Here is a 23701-nt window from a genome sequence, read left to right on the forward strand (position 1 = left end):
TAGAATATTACATGCAATCAATAAAACAAGGATTGTACATAGAACAATATCGGACCTCTGAAAAGTATAAGCATGCATATGTACTTAGTACTTGGTTTGGGGCCCTTTTGCAGCAATTACTGCCTCAATGCGGCGTGGTATGGAAGCTATCAGCCTGTGGCACTGCTGAGGTGTTATGGAAGACCAGGATGCTTCAATAGCAGCCTTCAGCTCTTCTGCATTGTTTGGTCTCATGTCTCTCATCTTTCTCTTGGCAATGCCCCATAGATTCTCTATGGGGTTCAGGTCAGGCGAGTTTGCTGGCCAATTAAGCACAGTAATCCCATGGTCATTGAACCAGGTTTGGTGCTTTTGGCAGTGTGGGCAGGTGCCAAGTCCTGCTGGAAAATGAAGTCAGCATCCCCATAAAGCTCATCTGCGGAAGGAAGCATGAAGTGCTCCAAAATCTCCTGGTAGATGGCTGCATTGACCCTGGACTTAATGAAGCACAGTGGACCAACACCAGCAGATGACATGGCTCCCCAAATCAACACAGACTGTGGAAACTTCACACTGGACTTCAAGCATCTTGCAGTGTGTGCCTCTCCTTTCTTCCTCCATACTCTGGGTCCTTGGTTTCCAAATGAGATGCAAAAGTTTCTCTCATCAGAAAAGAGGACTTTGGACCACTGAGCAACAGACCAGGTCTGTTTTTCTTCTTACGTTTGTTGTTCAGGAGCGGCTTGACAAGAGGAATACGACATTTGAAGCCCATGTCCAGCCTCAGTCCACTCCTTGTGAAAGTCCCCAACACTTTTGAATGGCCTTTTCCTGACAATCCTCTCCAGGCTGCGGTCATCCCTGCTGTTTGTGCACCTTTTTCTTCCACACTTTTCCCTTCTACATAACTTTCTATTAATGTGCTTTGATACAGTACTTTGGGAACATCCAACTTCTTTTGCAATTACCTTTTTGAGGCTTTCCCTCCTTATGGAGGGTGTCAATGATGGTTTTCTGCACAACTGTCAGGTCAGCAGTCTTTCCCATGATTGTGATTCCTACTGAACCAGACTGAGAGACCATTTAAAGGCTCAGGAATCCTTTGCAGGTGTTATGGCTTAATTAGCTGATTAGAGTGGGACACTTTGAGCCTAGAATATTGCACCTTCTCACAATAATATTATTTTCTGAGATTGTGTATTTGGGGTTTTCATGAGCTGTAAGCCATAATCATCACAATTATGACAAATCACGGCTTGAACTATCTTGCTTTGCATGTAATGAGTCTATCTCATATATTAGTTTCACCTTTTAAGTTGCATTACTGAAATAAATGAACTTTTGCAAGATATTTTAATTTTTCGAGTTTCACCTGTATATAATTAACCCAGGAAAACAAGAAATCACATTTGCTTTTTTTTTGCTTTAGAAACTTCTTTATACTACCATACTTCATTGCAGTATATGGATTGGTATACCCCGCCCACTGCATTTAGAAATATGTCCCTTGCGTACATGTATAAACTACACATATATGAACCTGGCATTTTATGCTGGCTGATCACTGAAAAGAGTGGGAAATTTGAAAGTTTTACTTTTGACTGCTGGTGATTGCTGGTGCTTGTAGTTGTTTTATTTTCTTCTTTGAGTCTTGCTAAAAGCTTTTACTTCTTTAAATCCCTTTTTCTGTCACTTTTTAAATAGCTTTTTGTTTTTCTTCCTTTCCTTGTCTTCCTTCACTCTAATTAAGGGGAGGGGTTAATTGGTCACAGGTGATACATAACTTGCTGTAGATTTCACTCTCAGCTTGCTCATTTTTGAGCTTGCCTGTATTTTGCTTGCCGGACATTTGACTAAGAGGAGTTAAAAAACCGGAGTTGAAAACAGGAGTTTATAACGGGAGTCTACTAACCTGTAAGTGACAACTGACCTCTCCTGCTAATATTGTAACTGGGATATGAGTGCTAGCAGGGTTGAAGGTTTTGTGCAGTGCACAGTGTGCCGCATGTATGCAGCAATGGACAACAGCTCCAGGATGGATACCACTGCAACAGATGTAAGCGGGTTGCCCTTCTGGAAGCTCACGTTAGAGGTCTGGAGGAGAAAGTTGCAACACTGGGCAGAGCTATCAACCTTGAAAGGGGTCTTCTGCTCTCTGAGCAGGTAGCTAATGGGATTGATGTGGAGGGCGGACAGGCTAATCAGGATTATCAGGTAGGAAGATGGGTTACTGTAATGAGAGGGAGTGGTAGGGGCTCACAGAAAACGAAGGCTGGCCCTGGGTTTGAGCACCCAAACAGATTTGCCAAGTTGGGTGAAAATGTGGGGGTGGCAGGCTCTGAGGGTGGCAGCCCTGGATGTCACTGCTATCCCTAACAGCCGGGAGGGCAAACCATCTGGGAGGGGTGGTGAGGGTAGTGCAGGAAGGCCTAGACAGCTGGTGGTAATAAGGGATTCTATGATCAAAAGGGCTGATAGAATAATTTGTCGCCAGGATCACCTCAAACGAATGGTTTGCTGTCTCCCTGGTGCCAGGGTTCGGCATGTGGTGGACTGGGTTGATAAATTACTGGGAGGGGCTGGGCATGACCCAGCTGTCTTGGTTCATGTTGGAACCAATGACAGAATACATAGAAGGTGAAGGCTCCTTAAGAATCAATTTAAAGAACTAGGCTGCAAGTTGAAGGGAAGGACCTCCAAGGTGATATTCAATGAAATATTACCTGTGCCATGCGCAATTTAGGAAAGACAGGGGGAGATTAGAGAACTTAATGCATGGCTGAAGACCTGGTGTAAGAGGGAAGGATTTGGGTTTCTAGAGCACTGGGCTGATTTTTCATTGGGGTGCAACCTATATGCTAGAGATGGTCTGCACCTAAATGGAAGGGGGTCTGCTCTGCTGGGGGAGAGATTGAGGGGGGAGGGAGAATTAGATTATAACGGGGTAGACAGATCAGACAGGGGTCAGTACTTATTGGTGGGTGGAATGGGGAAAGATGGGGGGATGGCTATGGCAGATGATAAGAAGGTTTCCATGTTACAATAACCAGTGAAATTGGTACCATTTGTATGAAAATAAAAAATATGCAAAATACGTGTGAACAAGGTGTCAATCAATTAACCACTTGCCTACCGGGCACTTATACCCCCTTCTTTACCAGGCCAATTTTCAGCTTTCAGCGCTGCCGCACTTTGATTGACAATTGCGCGATCATTTTTTTCTCACAAATAGAGCTTTCTTTTGGTGGTATTTAATCGCCACTGGGCGCTTTACTTTTTGCGCTATAAATAAAAAAAGTGCAAAAAATTTGAAAAAAAAAAAGTTTCTTTGTTTCTTTTATAAAATTTTTCAAACAGGTATTTTTTCTCCTTCACTGATGTGCGTTGATGAGGCAGCACTGATGGGCACTGATAGGCGGCACTGATGGGCACTGATAGGCAGCACTAAAGGGCACTGATAGGCAGTACTAATGAGGTGGCACGGATAGGCGGCACTGATAGACAGCACTAATGAGGTGTCATGGATAGGCGGCACTAATATGCAGCACTGATAGGCGGCACTGATAGGTGACACTGATGATGGGTACTGATAGACGGCACTGACTGGCATCACTGCTGGGCACTGACTGGCGGCACTGACTGGCACAACCCCTGGGCACTGACTGGTGGCACTGACTGGCAGCACTGCTGGGCTGCACTGGTGGGTGGCACTGGTGGGTGGGCACAGGTGGGTGGCACTGGTGGGCACAGGTGGGTGGGCACAGGTGGGTGGGCACAGGTGGGTGGCACTGCTGGGCACAGGTAGGTGGCACTTCTGGGCACAGGTAGGTGGCACTGCAGAGTGGCACAGGTGGGTGCACTGCTGGGCACAGGTGGGTGCACTGCTGGGCACAGGTGGGTGATCTGGGCACAGGTGGGCGGAGCTAGTGGGCGCACTGCTGGGCACAGGTGGGCGGAACTTGCGGGTGGCACTGCTGGGCACTGATCATCGGTGCCGATCCCTGCTCTGACAACTGCCGGCTCTCCGCAGTACTTTCCTCACGATCTGACAGCGTGAGGAAAGTGCAGCCGAGAACCGGCACTTGCATTTCCCTCTGATCAGCGTGTCATTGGACACCGCTGATCAGGTGGTAAAAGGCCGCTGTTATTGGCCCTTTACCACATCACGTGATCAGCTGTGTCCGTGATCAGCTGGGGCGCGCAGGAGAGCGCGTTCTGGGAGGACGTCATATGACGTCCACTCAGAACTGGCCGGCCGCAGTGTAGCCGTCATTCGGCTATCTGCGGTCGGCAACTAGTTAAAGTGTTTGTTCACCAATGCCAGAAGTCTGCCAAGCAACATAGGTGAGTTGGAAGCTTTGTTGCATGAAGAGAGCTATGATTTAATTGGTATTGCTGAATCTTGGCTTCATTCGTCGCATGACTGGGTCATTATAATTCCTGGCTATGTTCTCTTTCGGAGAGACAGAGTAAATAGGAACGGTGGTGGTGTATGTCTCTATGTGAGAAGTGATCTCAGAGCGAGTGTGAAAGAGGACCTAGTTGATGGAGAGTGTGATAAGGCTGAAGTATTATGGGTGGAACTGCACATGGTGGTGCGTACTACAAAGGTAATCATTGGAGTTTGTTAAAAGCCTCCCAGTGTTAATGAGGAGTTGGGAGGTGGAGGCTCCTTGCACAGATCGAAAAGGGCTGCAAGGGCTGGGACAGTGATAATAATGGGGGATTTTAACTACCCGGAAATTGACTGGAGTAATGGTACTGCAGGAACAGTTAAAGGGCAAACATTTTTAAACCTACTACAGGACAATTTTATGGTACAGTTTATAGAGGCCCCTACTAGGAATGATGCTCTGCTGGACCTGGTAATCTCAAACCATGCAGAGCTTATTACGAATGTCCATATAAAAGAACATCTGGGTATTAGGGGCCTTTCTTTAGCCTCTGGTACAGTGAACATGGCATTCTTGGGGGCAGCATATACCATACCAGTGGCTTATGCTTGCTTGTTAGGAACTGGGACTACTGTAGGTGACGCTACACTAAGCTATATTCCCTGACCACTCATATAGAGGTGACCATTCAAGTACACTAGTTTTAATACAATTGGTTGTTTTGTGTGATACACAAAATACAATGTCTTGAATATAACCAGTCAAAATGTAAAAAAGTCTCACACATGTGGCATCGCCATACACAAGAGTAGTAGTAGAATTTTTTGGGTTGCAAATCTAAGTATGGCCATGCTGTGTGTGAGAAAAAAAACTATTATATTGTCAACTTTGTGTAAAAAAATAAGTTTTCTTTTCTTTCTGCATTTCCTAACAAGTGTGGTACAACAATGAAGTCATCAAACTACTTATCATGCCTTTTTAGCCTTTTAAAAAATACCATGGGGTGTTTGTTTTCCAAAATATTGCCATTTTGTGCCTGTTTCCACTGTTCTGGTGCTTCAGGGCCTCCAAATATATGATAGATAGTCAAGAAATCAGATGTGTAATTTATGCCCCTGAAACACCTCAGGATTGTCTTTGGATGTTTGGGCCCTACTATGTTGCTAGGCTGTGAAAAAGTCAAACTCACAAGTGATATTGAGTCAAACTCAATGTGGTATTGCCATGCTCAGGAGGAGTAGCAGAATGTGTTTTGAGGTATAGTTCTCAGTATACCTATGATATGTGTTGGAAATTCGTTATTAATTGACAAAAATACATTTTCGTTTTCTTTCCTGTATTTTCCAAAAACTTTACATTTTCAAGAGACTCATTATGCCTTTTAGAACATTCCTTGCAGTGTTTTATTTCCAAAATCATTTTGTGGGTGTTTCCACTGTCTTGGTGCTCCAGGGCCTTCAAAAATGTCATAGGTAGTCAAGAAAAAAAAATTACATTTTCAAATTAGATGTGTAATTTACAGTCCTTGAAAACTCAAAGGTGCTGCTCAGATTTCAGACACCTCTATGCATCTATTCTGTGAAAAAGTCCAACATATGTGGTATCCCCAAACATAGGAGGCTTAGCAAAAATTGTTTTGGGGTGTAATTATAAGTATGCCTATACTGTGTGAGAGAAATAACTTGTTGAAATGACAAAAAAGAGTATTTAATTTCTTAATTTTCCAAAAAATTAGAAGAAAAATATACAACTTCACAAAATCACCATGCCACTGATTAAACACCTCCAAACTGGGGTCATTGGTGAAGGGGGGGGGGTATTTGTACTGTCCTGGTATGTGGGGTCTCAAGAAATGAGATTACATCAGGACTGATCAATTTTAATATATATATATACTATAGTTTGTTGACTCTATAACTTTCACTGAGTGTAAATAATATACACTGATTTGGGTTGAATTTACCAGAGAAATGTAGCATAATAGATTTGGCCTAAATAGAGGCTAAAGTACTTGTCATTCAAAGTGTGACAGCACTGAAAGCTGAAATGTGGCCAGGGCAGGAAGAGGGTGAAAATGTCTGGTCTTAATACATTGTTTTAAAATAACATGGAGTCCATAGCAACCAAAGCATAGAAGAGGTTTTGCCTTTCATATTATGACATTATTTTATTTACGACTGAAAACATTTATTATTTTGAAATATGTTATTATTTATACCATGTAATATTAACCACTTGCACTCCGGAAGATTTACCCCACTTAATGACCAGGCCATTTTTTACTATTTGGCACTGCACTATTTCAACTAGTAATTGCCAATCATGCAGTGCTGCACCCACATTAAATTTAGGGACTTTTTTTTCACACAAATAGAGCTTTCTTTTGATGGTATTTGATCACCAATGAGTTTTTTGTTATATAAACGAAAAAAGACTGAAAATTAAAAATAAAAAACTAATATTTTTTACTTTCAGTTATAAAAAATATATAGTAAACTCAAAGTTAGTCATAAATTTAGGCCAAAATGTATTTTGCTACATATCTTTGGTAAAACAAAATCCCAATACTTGTATATTAATGGGTTTGTGTGAAAGTTATAGCATCTACAAACTATGGTATATACAGTCAGGTCCATAAATATTGGGACATCGACACAATTCTAACATTTTTGGCTCTATACACCACCACAATGGATTTGAAATGAAACGAACAAGATGTGCTTTAACTGAAGACTGCCAGCTTTAATTTGAGGGTATTTACATCCAAATCAGGTGAACGGTGTAGGAATTACAACAGTTTGCATATGTGCCTCCCACTTGTTAAGGGACCAAAAGTAATGGGACAGAATAATAATCATAAATCAAACTTTCACTTTTTAATACTTGGTTGTAAATCCTTTGCAGTCAATTACAGCCTGAAGTCTGGAACGCATAGACATCACCAGATGCTGGGTTTCATCCCTGGTGATGCTCTGCCAGGCCTCTACTGCAACTGTCTTCAGTTCCTGCTTGTTCTTGGGGCATTTTCCCTTCAGTTTTGTCTTCAGCAAGTGAAATGCATGCTCAATCGGATTCAGGTCAGGTGATTGACTTGGCCATTGCATAACATTCCACTTCTTTCCCTTAAAAAACTCTTTGGTTGCTTTTGCAGTCTGCTTTGGGTCATTGTCCATCTGCACTGTGAAGCGGCGTCCAATGAGTTCTGAAGCATTTGGCTGAATATGAGCAGATAATATTCCAGAAACACTTCAGAATTCATCTGGCTGCTTTTGTCAGCAGTCACATCATCAATAAATACAAGAGAACCAGTTCCATTGGCAGCCATACATGCCCACGCCATGACACTACCACCACCATGCTTCACTGATGAGGTGGTATGCTTAGGATCATGAGCAGTTCCTTTCCTTCTCCATACTCTTCTCTTCCCATCACTCTGGTACAAGTTGATCTTGGTCTCATCTGTCCATAAAATGTTGTTCCAGAACTGTGAAGGCTTTTTTAGATGTCGTTTGGCAAACTCTAATCTGGCCTTCCTGTTTTTGAGGCTCACCAATGGTTTCCATCTTGTGGTGAACCCTCTGTATTCACTCTGGTGAAGTCTTCTCTTGATTGGTGACTTTGACACACATACACCTACCTCCTGGAGAGTGTTCTTGATCTGGCCAACTGTTGTGAAGGGTGTTTTCTTCACCAGGGAAAGAATTCTTCGGTCATCATCCACAGTTGTTTTCCGTGGTCTTCCGGGTCTTTTGGTGTTGCTGAGCTCACCGGTGCGTTCCTTCTTTTTAAGAATGTTCCAAACGTGTTTTGGCCACGCCTAATGTTTTTGCTATCTCTCTGATGGGTTTGTTTTGCTTTTTCAGCCTAATGATGGCTTGCTTCACTGAGAGTGACAACTCTTTGAATCTCATCTTGAGAGTTGACAGCAACAGATTCCAAATGCAAATAGCACACTTGAAATGAGCTCTGGACCTTTTATCTGCTCATTGTAATTGGGATAATGAGGGAATAACACACACCTGGCCATGGAACAGCTGAGAAGCCAATTGTCCCATTACTTTTGGTCCTTTAACAAGTGGGAGGCACATATACAAACTGTTGTAATTCCTACACCGTTCACCTGATTTGGATGTAAATACCCTCAAATTAAAGCGGACAGTCTGCAGTTAAAGCACATCTTATTCATTTCATTTCAAATCCATTGTGGTGGTGTATAGAGCCAAAAATGTTAGAATTGTGTCGATGTCCCAATATTTATGGACCTGACTGTATATTGAAATTTACACAGCTTTTACTTTCTGACTGCCTTTCACATTTCTTGAGGTGCTAAAATGTCAGGGCAGTATAAAAAAAAAACAAATGACCATTTTTTGTAAAGTATACAGCACAAGGAATTTGCTGAGAGGCATGTTGAGTCCATGGAATATTTTTTTTTGCCACAAGTTTTTGGAAAATGATAAAAACATTTTTTTTACACGAAGTTGTCAGGTAAATTATATATTGCTCACGCATGCCATGACTATATGTGGAATAACACCTCAAAACACATTCTGCTATTTCTCCCGATTATTGGGATACCACATGTGAGATTAGTTTTGGCTGCCTAGTCACATACACGCCCCCAATATCCAATGACTACCTCCAGGCTTTCAAAGAGCATATTTCCTGATATCACTTCCTCACTACCTATCACAGTTTTGGAGGCACTGAGATGCCAGGATAATACAAACACCCCCTCAAATGACCGCTTTTTGGAAAGTAGACACCCTAAGGAATGTGATAAGAGACATTGTGAGTGTGTTGCAGATATAATTTTTTTCACAAAAAAATAATAAAAGAAAAAATAAATTTTCATTTTCTTTATTCTTTTTCCAAACACAACAAATGAGATGTGCAAAATTCTCACCATGCCTTTTAGCAAATGGATTGTCTACTCTCCAAAAAGAGGTCATTTGGGGGGGGGGGGGTTCTACTATCCTGGCATTTTGGGCCAACATTAGAAGCTTATGCCAGACATCACCCACTCTTCGAACTACTTGAAGCCTTTTCTGATAACTTTTGCTTACTCAAAAAAACAGGGTTTTTTTTGCTAAAAAATTACTTTGACCGCCCAAACATTATGTATCTTTTAAATCAGAGGCCCTAAAGAATAAAATGGTGGCTGTTGAAATATTTTATGTCACAAAAACACAATATATTGCCCAATTTTTTAATAATATATAAAAGATGATGTTATGCTGAATAAATGGATACCAAACATGACATGCTTTAAAATTGCATACGCCTTTGCCACGGCAACAAATTACGAATTTGTAAGATTCATAGGCGACGCTTTAAAAGCCTTTTCAGGTCACCACTTTATATTTACACAGGAGGTCTAATGCTATAATTACTGCCCTTGATCTGACATTTGCAGTGATACCTCACATGCATGGTGCAATCTCTGTTTACATACCGCCATGGGACAGCCACTTACATTTGCCTTTGAACGCGAGTACGGGGGTGGGGTGATTTTTTTCTATTAATTAGTTTTTGTTTTTTTTTAAATGACTTTTACACTGTACCTTTCTTTTTTTATCACTTTTATTGTTATCTAATGCGAATTTTCTGGCAAAAGCTGAATTTGAGTGGCCGGCGATGTATTGCTTTGGCCCACAAATTGCTTTGGCCCACAATCAATTGATCAAATCTTCTTTCAAAAACAGTGGGGGGGGGCTAAACGATAGTGCTGGCAGTGAATGGGACTGATCCTGTTACCACTGCATTTTTGGGGACACTATATAAAGGAGGCACTAGTATAGTTATCTGTGTGATCAATATAGGGATCAGTACAAACACTATACTAGTAATGGCAGTGATCAGCAACTTAAAGTGTGAGTGCGATAGTGTGCGGGCAATCTAACACTAGCTGACCCTGGCTGGGAGGGGTGCTAACTGACCCTGACACTATCTGATGTTGCTAGTGGCAGTAATACAGTAATCAGTGAAAAATTCTATATACTAACACTGTACTAATGCACTGGCTGGGTGATCAAAGGGTTAATAGGAGCGATTAAAGAGTTACCGTATTTTCCTGCATATAAGGCGACTGGGTGTATAAGACGACCCCTGAATTTTCCACTTAAAACATAGGTTTTAGGCTCTACTCGTCGTATAAGACTACCCCCTTTCTGAGGCAACACCATTTAAAAACATCAGATTTTTAAATTGAAATGGTTATGACTTACCAGTACTTAAAATCCTTCAAAATCCTCATGTTCATCCTCTGACATCATAAGTTCATGAATGACATCTTGTGATACATTTGTAAGACAGTCATCATATGGATCAAATTCCAAATCAGATGGTTACCGCTGGATGTGCGGTATATACAGTATACTGAGCAAAGCTGTTTCAAAATGTACCAGTACATCCCTACAGTAATCAAACCGCTGGATGTGTGTATGTATAGTAGCTGAGGCTACATACAGTATACACTGGGCAAATCACGGTGAGTGATGTATTCTACTAATGAATACAAAGCCTTCTCGGATTGGCTGAGGTTGTGACATCATCAGCTCAATTCTCTGACTCAACCAATCTGAGCAGGCTTTGTATTCATTAGTACAATACATCACTCGCTGTGATTGGCCCAGTGTATACTGTATGTAGCCACAGCTACTGTACATACACGCATCCAGCGGGCTGATTACACTGTTCAACAGGTAAAAAGTTTTGGGCATAAAATTAGCTAATCTTACATAATTTTGGGGTGCTGAAAACGAAAATGACCCTAAAAAATGTTGATTGGCTCTAGTTTCCATGATATATTCACCCATCTAATGACGTAAGCCATTCAAAATTATGATGCAACTTCAGCTGCATATTGCACAATTGATACTGGTGACCAATAGAAAATTGCATGTATACTGAGATGATGCAATATTAGCCTTTAATTGCATCACTTCACTCCATAAAAGCTGCAGTATCTGTAGCTGATTGTAGTTCGACAGCGTCTTTACATTTTGTTTTATGCTTATATAGGCTACTCAGTAATGCCTCGAACTTGTGTGAATAAAGCAGATAATTTCTGCTATATCTGCGGTGAAATAACTTTTATCTCACAAAAAAGGAGGATAACAGGAATGATTAAGAAAGCCTACAACTTGTATTTTGGCTGCAAGATAGGAGACCAGGACAAGAGCTGGGCACCACATGTGTGCTGCAATTCTTGTGGGACGGCACTGGAGCAATGGTTGAATGGAAAAAAGGCATCTATGCCTTTCGCTGTGCCAATGATTTGGAGAGAGCCAACAGATCATGTTAGTAATTGTTACTTTTGTATGGTGCCTCCAATTGTAAAAGGGCTAAATAAGAAGAAAAAGTTATCTGTGCACTATCCAAATATTCCATCGGCAATACGTCCAGTTCCTCATGGAGAGGGGCTACCAATTCCTAAAGCACCAGAATCCTTCGTGGTTGAGTCAAGTGAGGAAGAACCTGAAGCGTGTAGTCACGTGCAGTTGTAAGAGATAGCCCTTTCCTCGAATACAAGAGAAAAGCCAAGAGAAGCAAAACCGACACAAACTGAAGACAAAACTAGTGAGAATCCTAAGTATTAAAATGATTCAACTTAGCTTCTGGCTATAATTTTTCTTGGTAATCCTATGCAATATATTATGCCATTTAGGCTTTGTTATGTAGTCAATATCACTTGCTTTATATTTGTGGAAAGACATCTATCTATATAATTATTGTGCATTACGTAGTCATTACGCCTATAGTAGAAAACTTTCCGTTTACAGAAAAACTAGAGCCAATTGACAAATTTCATTGTTATATTTGAACTCAGAATGTGAAATTCATTAAGAAATGGATCCTTTTGTTTCCAAAACTGGCAAAAAATAAAAATTTGTTGAACAGTGTTACAGTAGGGACGTACCGGTACATTTTGAAACCGCTTGGCTCAGCGCAGTATACTGTATATACCGCACATCCAGCGGGCTGACAGATTAATCTGTCATAGGGACATTTGTTTTGAGCCAGCTTGGCTCAGCACAGTATACTGTATGTACAGTATTACCACACATCCAGCCAGCTTGACCCAAACAAACTCAAAGTTCACATTTTATGCCCCGCGTATAAGACGACCCCCAATTTTTTGGGTATATTTTTAAGTATAAAAAGTAGTCTTATACGCCAGAAAATACTGTAAATGTGCTAATCTAATGTGTGCGTGTAAAATGTAGTGCTTTTGCTTGGTGCCGTGTTCGTGTTTCTCTCCCTGGACAGCATAGGAGGGAGCGGAGGGCACACGCATGCGCACACACACCCAGAAATAGAAAGTGACATAAGATTACGTCGCTTTTCACAGAGCCACCCCTCACACATACATTGTTGGCGGGTGGGTGGCAAGTAGTTAAAAAACAAATCAAAATAATTTTTTCTCAATAATTAATTTTAAACATTTTTTATTTTTGAAACAATCTTTTTCTCTTTTTTTACTATATTTTTTTTAAATACTTTCATCAGAGTAATGCAATATTACCATAGTAAAATTGTACTACTCTGGAGGAATGATCAGAATTTTTTTTTTTTTTTACACTTTGCATTGCATGAGCAATGCTTTGAACTATCATGAATGAGTTAAGGTTATGACAGTTCAACATAATTGTGATCTGTGATTGGCTCCAGCTTGTCACATGGTGCAGGGTGCTGTGATTGGCCCCATGTGGCATGTGAGAACTGTGGACCAATCACAGCTCTCCAGGAACAGAAGCAAAGCTTTTATGAATCAGATTGATTCATACAAGCTTTGTTGTCATCATGATCATGTGATCGCATAGCAATCACATGATCATCGGGTCTCAATTACTGGTATTCTCATTCTACTGTGTCGGGTGGATATGAGGGGGTAGGCCCTCCTGTGCTGAGAAAAGACCAGGTACGTCGCTAGTCCTGTAGCTACTGCCCATCCGCAGTACATTGCGGTCAGGCGGCCTGCAAGTGGTTAAAAGATGAGTTTACTTCTGTAAGTCACAATTTAGAATTTACCCGTAAGTTTCAAGGAAATGGACAATATTCACCTATCTAGTGCTTAATGGGTAATGAAAGTGGATGTAAACCCTAAGAATTAACTTCTCTTATTTGTTCCCATTTGGTCTATTCAATATTCTATTGAAGGTACTTTGTTATGTTCTGTTAGATAAGACCAAAAAATATGATATCACCAGAAAATCATTTTCTATGTGTTAACTTGAAGACACAGAATTTGCCCCTCTGGCTTGCTTCTGCCAGATTGGTAAACAGTTTTGTGATTATTAGTGTCGCTAGCTGTGGAGGGACTGTTGGCCACCAGCAGGGGCTGCCCTCCAGGGCAGAGCTGTGTCATCCAATGAACAAAGGGAAAAGGATTATTAGTATATAAATTCCTTTTTTTTCCCGTTTTTTGTTAAAGTGAGAAATGGTTAGAACGTCTGTCAATTTGTTATTGCTATCTTAGGACTTGTGGAGTTTAGCCCTCACTTCCTTTCCCAGTGGCAACATTGGGGTTGATATTCTGAAGAGGTAGATGTTGTCCACTTAGCAACGTAAATATTAGTGAGAAAGGTGAACCATTGCTGGTGCTAACTTTGAATACCAAATTATGTGTTAGAAAAAAATCATGATTATTTTTTTAATGGCACATGATTGGGTATTCATGGTGATTCAACCAAACAACAGAAAGTATACAGTATGGCTTCCAAAGTCTGTATATCAATGCAACACCACTGAGATGGAGGAGGAGAGTTTTAATTTGCTATCTTCTGAAACTTTGATAACCAGAGGGCACTAAGCTAGGGTCCCATTTTGTAAAGGCAGCAGTGACTGCTGTGTTAACTGCCATTTGATCATAATCTGTCAGAAACACAGCACTGTGGCAATGGTAGACCTCTTTCATCATGGCCCTAGTATAGTCACGTCATCTTCACAAGTATAACTGAGCTTGTATTTCCTTTTAAGAATAGACACAGCTAATAGCCTTAAGAAAATCATTATTAAATGTATTTACAAATTACAGGCTAGTGATTTTTGTCATGTTTTACTTCTTTACAGATAAAATGTTTTACATATATTGAATAAACAAGGAGAGCATAACAAGCAATGCCTTCTCTAGACTAATATAGAAGAAGGACCTTGTCACATCCCTTTATGCTCTAAGATAAAAAAAAAATCTTTAGATACTTTGGTTTTACATGGGATTCCTAAAAGGCCGTTGATTGCAGCCTTGTGAAAATGTCTTACATGTTGCTTTACTTTGGGATAAATAACCTACAACAATGTTTACAGTGTGTAGTGGAATATTGGTAAATGGATCACACCAATCTGCTGAAATGAGATAATGATTTTGTAATTCTGTACTAAAGTCAGAACCAGAAAGATCAAAGTATGTTCCCTTAGGCTTTTCCAAAGGCTTGCTAACATCAAAAGTCACACTAAGAAAAATCCTTTAATAGTATCCATCTAAAATATCAAAAGAAAAGAATCATTAAACATGGCCTGTTTTCACTATGGTAAAAAGTTCCATTCTCTTTTTAATTTTATGTATACAATATAGAAATCATAAATAGTTTGATAAAACATTTTACTGGTGATGGTTAGTTATGGTTAAAAAGAAATGTGCCTTTTTAAACTGCTAAACTGCTATATTTACTTCATTGTAGCAGATACTGTATACTATAAAGCAACAAAGCTGTAAGACTGAAGATCAAATGCACATCAAGGTTCAATCTGGTACAGTTTATGTGCAGTCTTAAAACAGTCTCACGTCTGTTTTGCCCCATGTGATATCCTCCATCTGGTAGCAGGATTGTTCTCAAAGTAAAAATTATTCTTGATCAGCATGTTAATGGATTTTTGCTTTATGAGAAATCATATCAAAGCTAAAATATGTGTTTTTGCTATCTAGCTGTTCTCCTAAGTCTTTGGTGTGATCAACATCCTTAAAACATGAAGATCAATTTACAGAAGTCATAGAGACAGTTCATTGAGTTTTCTAAATACAGTGAAGTTATGTTCACTACACAGCAATCATATGCAGAACATTTTGTTTTTGTTTTTAATTTTCCTTACACTTGATTTGATATTTAAAGTGAACATAGTTATACTTTTATGACTAAGCAGTGAACATTCACATGGCTAGGGGAAAAGTCTGTAATCATTTAGTAAATCACATCTGTGGAGTGGCAGTCTACTTGTCCAAGAAGATGCAAGGGGAGTGGGATCATTTAGGGTAAGTGATATAAGACTGACACCACGTTTATTGAGAATAAAGCAATGATCAGCTACATTGCAAACATGTTAGAAAACCTCATTGCTGCTGTTTGTATTGCAGCAGTAGGTGCTGAGTAGGATTATATTCCCACTATAGCCACATGGTCAGTCTGTAAGTCTCGTAATTGATAAGACAAAATAATTCTCTTTTTTACCATGTTATGTGTTAATATGTGTTGCATTACAGCAACCTATTCATTTTGAGTGGGATACTCACTGCTGTCTCATGATGGATTTTAGATGGCTTTCTATTGTTTTTATTTAATCTTCTGTTATTACAATGAAGTCCTTATACACCAAGATTCATCTTCTTACAATGTATGACATTTAGAAGACTGGATGCCATTCAGGCATGGTAGTGTACAGTTTGATAACAGAGTGGGGTTCCTCCTGACTGTGCAGCTAACAGGTAAGACCCCTTTATGGTGGTCCGATCGGTTTTTCAGGCAGACCTGAATGGATGGTCCATTCACTCCTATGTATAAGTGGGTGTAAATGGACATGTGTCTGTTTACCTCCACCTGTCTCTGGGTCTGATCTGATCAGAAGGAGATCTGTCCTCTTCAATTTAACCTCTCTGGAGGTATTCCCGAGTGTAGCTCGGGGTAAAGTTTCAGCACCACAAGCGGTAACCCCCAGCTACACTCGGGAATACCTTGCAGCACTGCTCCGGGATCTCTTCTTCACTTACAGTCAGGTCCATAAATATTGGTACATCGACACAATTATAACATTTTTGGCTCTATACACCACCACAATGGATTTGAAATGAAACAAACAAGATGTTCTTTAACTGCAGACTGTCAGCTTTAATTTGAGGGTATTTACATCCAAATCAGGCTAACGGTGTAGGAATTACAACAGTTTGCATTTGTGCCTCCCACTTGTTAAGGGACCAAAAGTAATGGGACAATTGGCTTCTCAGCTGTTCCATGGCCAGGTGTGTGTTATTCCCTCATTATCCCAATTACAATGAGCAGATAAAAGGTCCAGAGTTCATTTCAAGTGTGCTATTTGCATTTGGAATCTGTTGCTGTCAACTCTCAAGATGAGATCCAAAGAGCTGTCACTATCAGTGAAGCAAGCCATCATTAGGCTGAAAAAACAAAACAAACCCATCAGAGAGATAGCAAAAACATTAGGCGTGGCCAAAACAACTGTTTGGAACATTCTTAAAAAGAAGGAACGCACCGGTGAGATCAGCAACACCAAAAGACTCGGAAGACCACGGAAAACAACTGTGGTGGATGACCGAAGAATTCTTTCCCTGGTGAAGAAAACACCCTTCACAACAGTTGGCCAGATCAAGAACACTCTCCAGGAGGTAGGTGTATGTGTGTCAAAGTCAACAATCAAGAGAAGACTTCACCAGAATGAATACAGAGGGTTCACCACAAGATGTAAACCATTGGTGAGCCTCAAAAACAGGAAGGCCAGATTAGAGTTTGCCAAACGACATCTAAAAAAGCCTTCAGAGTTCTGGAACAACATCCTTTGGACAGATGAGACCAAGATCAACTTGTATCACAGTGATGGGAAGAGAAGAGTATGGAGAAGAAAAGGAACTGCTCATGATCCTAAGCATACCACCTCATCAGTGAAGCATGGTGGTGGCAGTGTCATGGCGTGGGCATGTATGGGTGCCAATGGAACTGGTTCTCTTGTATTTATTGATGATGTGACTGCTGACAAAAGCAGCAGGATGAATTCTGAAGTGTTTCGAGCAAAATTATCTGCTCATATTCAGCCAAATTCTGCAGAACTCATTGGACGCCGCTTCCCAGTGCAGATGGACAATGACCCAAAGCATACTGCAAAAGCAACCAAAGAGTTTTTTAAGGGAAAGAAGTGGAATGTTATGCAATGGCCAAGTCAATCACCTGACCTGAATCCGATTGAGCATGCATTTCACTTGCTGAAGACAAAACTGAAGGGAAAATGCCCCAAGAACAAGCAGGAACTGAAGACAGTTGCAGTAGAGGCCTGGCAGAGCATCACAAGGGATGAAACCCAGCATCTGGTGATGTCTATACATTCCAGACTTCAGGCTGTAATTGACTGCAAAGGATTTACAACCAAGTATTAAAAAGTGAAAGTTTGATTTATGATTATTATTATGTCCCATTACTTTTGGTCCCTTAACAAGTGGGAGGCACATATGCAAACTGTTGTAATTCCTACACCGTTCACCTGATTTGGACGTAAATACCCTCAAATTAAAGCTGACAGTCTGCAGTTAAAGCACATCTTGTTCGTTTCATTTCAAATCCATTGTGGTGGTGTATAGAGCCAAAAATGTTAGAATTGTATCGATGTCCCAATATTTATGGACCTGACTGTACCTTGTCCTTCGCTCGCGCGATGTCCCTCCTTCAGTGTCCCCTGCAATGTCCTGCAACGTGCCGGCATCCGTCTTCTGGGTTCCATTCCCTGCGACGTCAGGACGTACGGGGACGGAACGGCGGGAAATTTGAAAATGTGAAAAAGTGACATTCACTAAATACACTAAAATCACATAGTAAAACATTACTGTATCAAACCATTTCACATACATTTTGTCCCGACTGCTTTGTCCTGTCCCCTGTCTGCATTTTTACCGTTCTTTCTGCCTGGAAACTGAGAAATGTCCATGGCATCCAAAAAGCCTCCCTTTAGGTCATAAGCGGTTTTAGACCAGTTAGAGAACAGCAATAGTAAATTAGAACTACTTGCAGAATTGAGTGATAATGATTTGTGGGGAAATTCGTCATCAGACACTGAAAACAATTTTGCGACTTTGCTCAGTGATGTGCGAACTTGGCGCTATATTTCAAATTTCAGTGTTAAAATTTTAACATACCCGGGATGTTTACTAGACTCTTGTTCGGACAGATTTCAGTGAGTTATTCCTAAAAATTACAGGCCTACAATAAAAAAAATACATATTTCCATGCAAAAAATTTACCACTTTGAGCACAGAAATACTGACATAATCAGACCGCTAGGGAGGCTACGTGGACCAGATTGTAGTGTAGTCAGGTGTAAATGAACAGCAGAGTCAGTTTAGACCTGGCCGCCAATAGAGCAGAACAGGTCCTGTCTGTGTCCTCTCTGCAGACACGGATGTCTCATCTGCTCCCTCTACTCCAATCAGCAGGGGATCTGTGAGCAGATCCAAGTAAAATAAACAAACTGCGGTGTTGTAACCCCTATCTAATGTATATAGGGATGAGGATTAAATGCTTGTGCCAGGACACACACTGTACATACTGTCCAACATCTGAAGAAAGATAAAAGTTTGGCAACTTGCGATAAATTCACTTGGCTTCATTATAAATCCACCAAGACATAAAAGAATCCATTCTTAAAGAAAAATTGACATGTTTCAGCCAGCTCTATGGGCCTTAGCCATAACAGAATACTAAACGCTGAACAGCTAATTATATAGTATACCAGAGCTGTGACAGGAGGAGGAGGGCAAACAGAGGAATCAAACACACCTGATGACTGGCACTCTGAACGGCTCCTCCACACTTAAAATTAAATCTAGAAAAAATATATACTGAGTCTTTTGGAGGCTGTTATGGTTTTGCTGCCAGCACCTTAGATAAAGGGGATACATATTTCTATCTCATACATGCTCATAGTGCCACAGTGGGGGCTTTTCAAAATGTAGTAGAACAAGAGCTTACACAATTAAAATTAGAAACTATACATCGTCATTTCTAATGTCACGCGACAAGAGTCTCAGGCTTTACAGCAGCTTAAACTGTCCTGGTATATTGTAATCAAAGGGGTTGACAAGGAAGGGTGCTGGGTCATTTTGAATATGGAACAATATCATTCAGAGGCTTTACAACAAATTAGTGATCATACTGTCTATCGCCTCCTTGCATGTAATCCCACCCCTAAATTTAAAATGGGATTTGTTGCCAAGAGGGAAAGCAATGGGGATTCTATCACCTAAGACAGCAGAATACTTTAATGTAGATCAGCCTATTACCTCAATTTTCCAGCATTTGCTGAAAATCCACAAATTGTTCGACCCTCTATTGAATCGTGGCAGGCACTATACAGGGTTGTCCGCTTGTGGCAGGCACTAGATGAGTAGATGGATGCACACTTACAGCCTCTTTTTACACAATTGCTAGGCTATATTCATGATACTAGCATTCTCCTTTCCCACATTTCTTCCCTAAACTGGACCTCTAATCTTTCAAGGGTCACCCTTGATGTCTGTTCTTTATATTCCTCAATTCCCCAGGATGCCGGGGTGATGGCTGTCAAATATCTACCAAAATACAGTACATACTAAAATGCTCTTCAGGAGGTTTTGATTTCATCTGTACAATTTCTATTAACACATTTTTTTTTCTTTTTGACAGCTCTCATTATCTCCAGTGCTGTGGTGCATCCATTGGGTGAGGCTCTCAACATCTATGGCCAATTTATATATGGGATGGTGGGAAGAGAAATTTCTGTTTTCTCCGGAAAATCCCTTTAAAAAAGTAATCTGTTGGTATGGTTGTTAGATCAAAGACCTGCTGATGGTGTTGAGTGGAACAGCACCGGGTTTGTTAAAACTTTTGAAGTACATTAATACCAACTCTCTCAATCTCAACTTTACCTGTGAAAGTCATCCTCACACTATTTTTTAGACATTGTTTTACAGAGTGTTATTATTACTTGTACTATTTTCCATCAACATATTAGAAACCTTGTTCTGGCAATATTACTCTCCATGCCACCAGTTGCCATCCTCTCCACACCATCCGTACCACACCTGTTGGGGAATTTATAAGGGCACGCAGGAACTGCTCTACACATTTTCTATACAACAAAGAATGTCAACTTATTACTGCACAATTGAGACAGATGGGTTTCCCTGAATGGTCCCTAATACGAGGCAGGTGATTGCTGATAATAAAAATAGAAAAGTTCTTTTGAACACTACTCTAAATGGTCATAACAACATAAAGTGAAAATCTCAGGTATTTGGTAATGTTGCAGCTCAACCAGTGACTTTTGTCACTACTTTTTCCTCTGGTGATTGCTATTATCAGGAGAAATGTACCTGTTCTGTATTCAGACAAACAGCTTTTTCTAGATTTTATGACGTGGATGTACATTTGTAAGCTATTGGAGACTTTGTGTATGCAGTCATATTGTTGATAAGTAATAAATACAGCAAGAGGAACTAAGAGTGGAGTGCAACTGATACATTTCTTTTTCATATTTCTGATGGAGAGTAGAGGGACTGTGGTGGCTGGCACCTGGGTGTTGTGTACAGACTCATGCACAAATCAGTGAGAAGCTGTGGCTGTTACCAGCATACAACAGTAGCTTGTTATCGATTTGTACAGATGACTGTACAGCACATCTGTCACTCCTGGATATATACACAGATGCCTTCTTCATGCTTTATGGACCTCTGTGTCCATGTGAATGAGCCCTAAACATTTAATTCATGCAAAAGGATTTACAAAGTGACATGGGTTAGCTTAAAAAACAGTCCAGCTTTTTGGCTTTTAGACTCTGTTCATCTGACTGAAACTTCAGGCTGAACCATCCTATTAGGCATAAGTCACAAATCAAGTAATTCAATATGTGGTATATACTTAACTAACAGTTTTAAATGTATTGTACATAAATGTAAATGTACTAACTTCTATACATTGTAAATGCTGCAATAATAACCTATTAAAATAATTATGTTCTCACTGTATACTTTCTTTTAAACTTAAAGTGATTAAAGGCAAACATATTATACTTACCTGATCTGTGCAGTGGTTTTACACAGAGCAGACCCAATCATCCTCTTCTCAGGTCCTCTGCAGGAGCTCCTGGACCCTCCCTCCTGCCAAGTGCCCCCAGAGCAAGAAGCTTGCTATGGGGGCACCTAAGCAGACTTGCTCCCAAGCTGCTGCTCTGTCCATTCACACACAGAGCCATGACTCGGCCCCACCTCCTCTCTCTCTTCATTGGCTCACTGGCTGTAAGTTACAGTAGCAGGAGCCAATGGCTCCCACTGCTGTCTAAGCCAATGAGAATGGAGATTTCTAAAAGAGTCAAGGCTCTCATGCACATTGCTGGATCACGATAGAGCTCAGGTGAGTATTGGGGGGCCTGTGGAGGCTGCTGCATACAGAAAGTTTTTTACCTTCATGCATAGAATGCAGGAAGGTAAATGAACCTTGAGCCTTTACAACCACTTTAACCCCTGCATGCCTATTTAATTTGCTGTTAGCACTTAGCCCAATTTCCAGAATTAGACTTTAGCACTTACCGTAATTCTCCAGAAGCATCAAAAGATATTGTTTCTGTGCTATAAACAACCTGTCCTGAAAATGAATTATCGCCATGCCTTTTATTATGACCAAAGATATAAAGTGTTTGGCTGTGGGTTAAACAATGATATGGGAAACATTCATTCATGAGTATTAATTGGATCAGATCTAAACATGTATAGCATAATTCACTATTTTTTTATATTCATCATCAATATCTCACATGATCATCTACAAGGAAAGGTGTTCAAGAAAAGCAGTGTTAAAATACCTGTATGTATAATAGCTAAAGAATAAGGATGTGCAAAAGTGTCTTGGTTGGGTTCATAGGGAAATTCTCTAAACTCAGCTTGAAGTCTGAAAATTATGAACTTAAGTTTACCAATGTTAACTCTGCAAGTACTGTGATGGCAGATTTCATTGTAAAATGTAATCTAGATTTACAATACGAGATGGCAGGAGAAGGATGTGCGGCAGTAAAAAGGCACACCAGGACAAGAGAGGACAATAATATAGTTTGAAGATGAGAAGGCAACGGTAGTGCTCTTTCACAATGAAATTAAAAAGGAAGTTGATAGTGGTGAGTGGCATTAGATGGGCTAAATATTTTAGGCTTACTTGATAATGCAAACAATTAATTTCTCCTAACAATATGCTACAATATTAATGTTTATGTTTAATATAATAATATAATATTATGTTTAATATAATGAGGAGCTAAAGAGATAGAGGCATGACAAAAAAATACATTGAGGAACACAACTCTGTTGGCTGCTACCGTATTTTATCTGGGGACTACAAGAAACCTTGATAATATTACATAGGAAGCTAACTAAATATAAAAGGAGTTCAGCATTGACACCAAAGAGGCATGTGTGAAAGAGGCCCCCTTTAAGATGTATTATGAGAGTTCTGTATTAAAGTATACCTGATCATTCAAAGTGTGTATTTTCCTTTCTTAAACAGACCAAATCAAGAAAAAAGAAAGGATACAAATGAAGAGAGCACACTGGGCTATCTATAGGAATCTTTATTTTCCACATCTCTTTATACTTCCAATCCTTCATCCATCTATTCATTCATTCTTTGCACCTTTCTCCTTCCATTCATCCACTTTTTATCAATACTTTTTTTCATGTACTAGACAAATTATACAATTAAGCAATTAAACAAAATCATTATGCCAAGCCATTTGGGAAAAACGTGAATAAACAAGGTGCATACAGTAAATTTATATATTGTTAGATTACATATTTAGGATACATAATTTACATTTTTCTTACGGCAGCACTGTAAACTATTGAATAGAGAACAAATAAATGTTTCAAGGTGTATCAAGGTGTCAAACTAATGGTAGCTAGTTTTTAGAGATAGACAGGCAAATGTTTCATTATTATTAGATGACATATTTAAGATACAGAATTTACATTTTTCTTACAGCATTGTAAATTATTGAATAGAGAATGAAGAAATGTTTCAAGGTGTATCAAGGTGTCAAACTAATGGTAACTGGTTTTTAGGGATAGAAAGGCAAAATGTAGGATAGGCTAACCCTTGTTAGTTTCTTTCACACAAAAAGTGGGGGAGATCTCTCCAATGTAAGGCATTATCCTTATTAGACAGTTGTGAACTAAACAAGTCTCCTCATTTGAAGACTTCCTCTCTATTCTTTCTTTGGTAACAATACAAAAATGTTCTCTCGTTTTAAGTTCCCGTGACTTTTGTCACCACAGCAATTAGAGAGTAACACTAACAGCATTATTAATTTGA

This window comes from Staurois parvus, unplaced genomic scaffold (assembly GCF_062004578.1).
Source record: "Staurois parvus isolate SC_StPar_1 unplaced genomic scaffold, SC_StPar_1.0 ptg001432l, whole genome shotgun sequence".
Taxonomy (NCBI): domain Eukaryota; kingdom Metazoa; phylum Chordata; class Amphibia; order Anura; family Ranidae; genus Staurois; species Staurois parvus.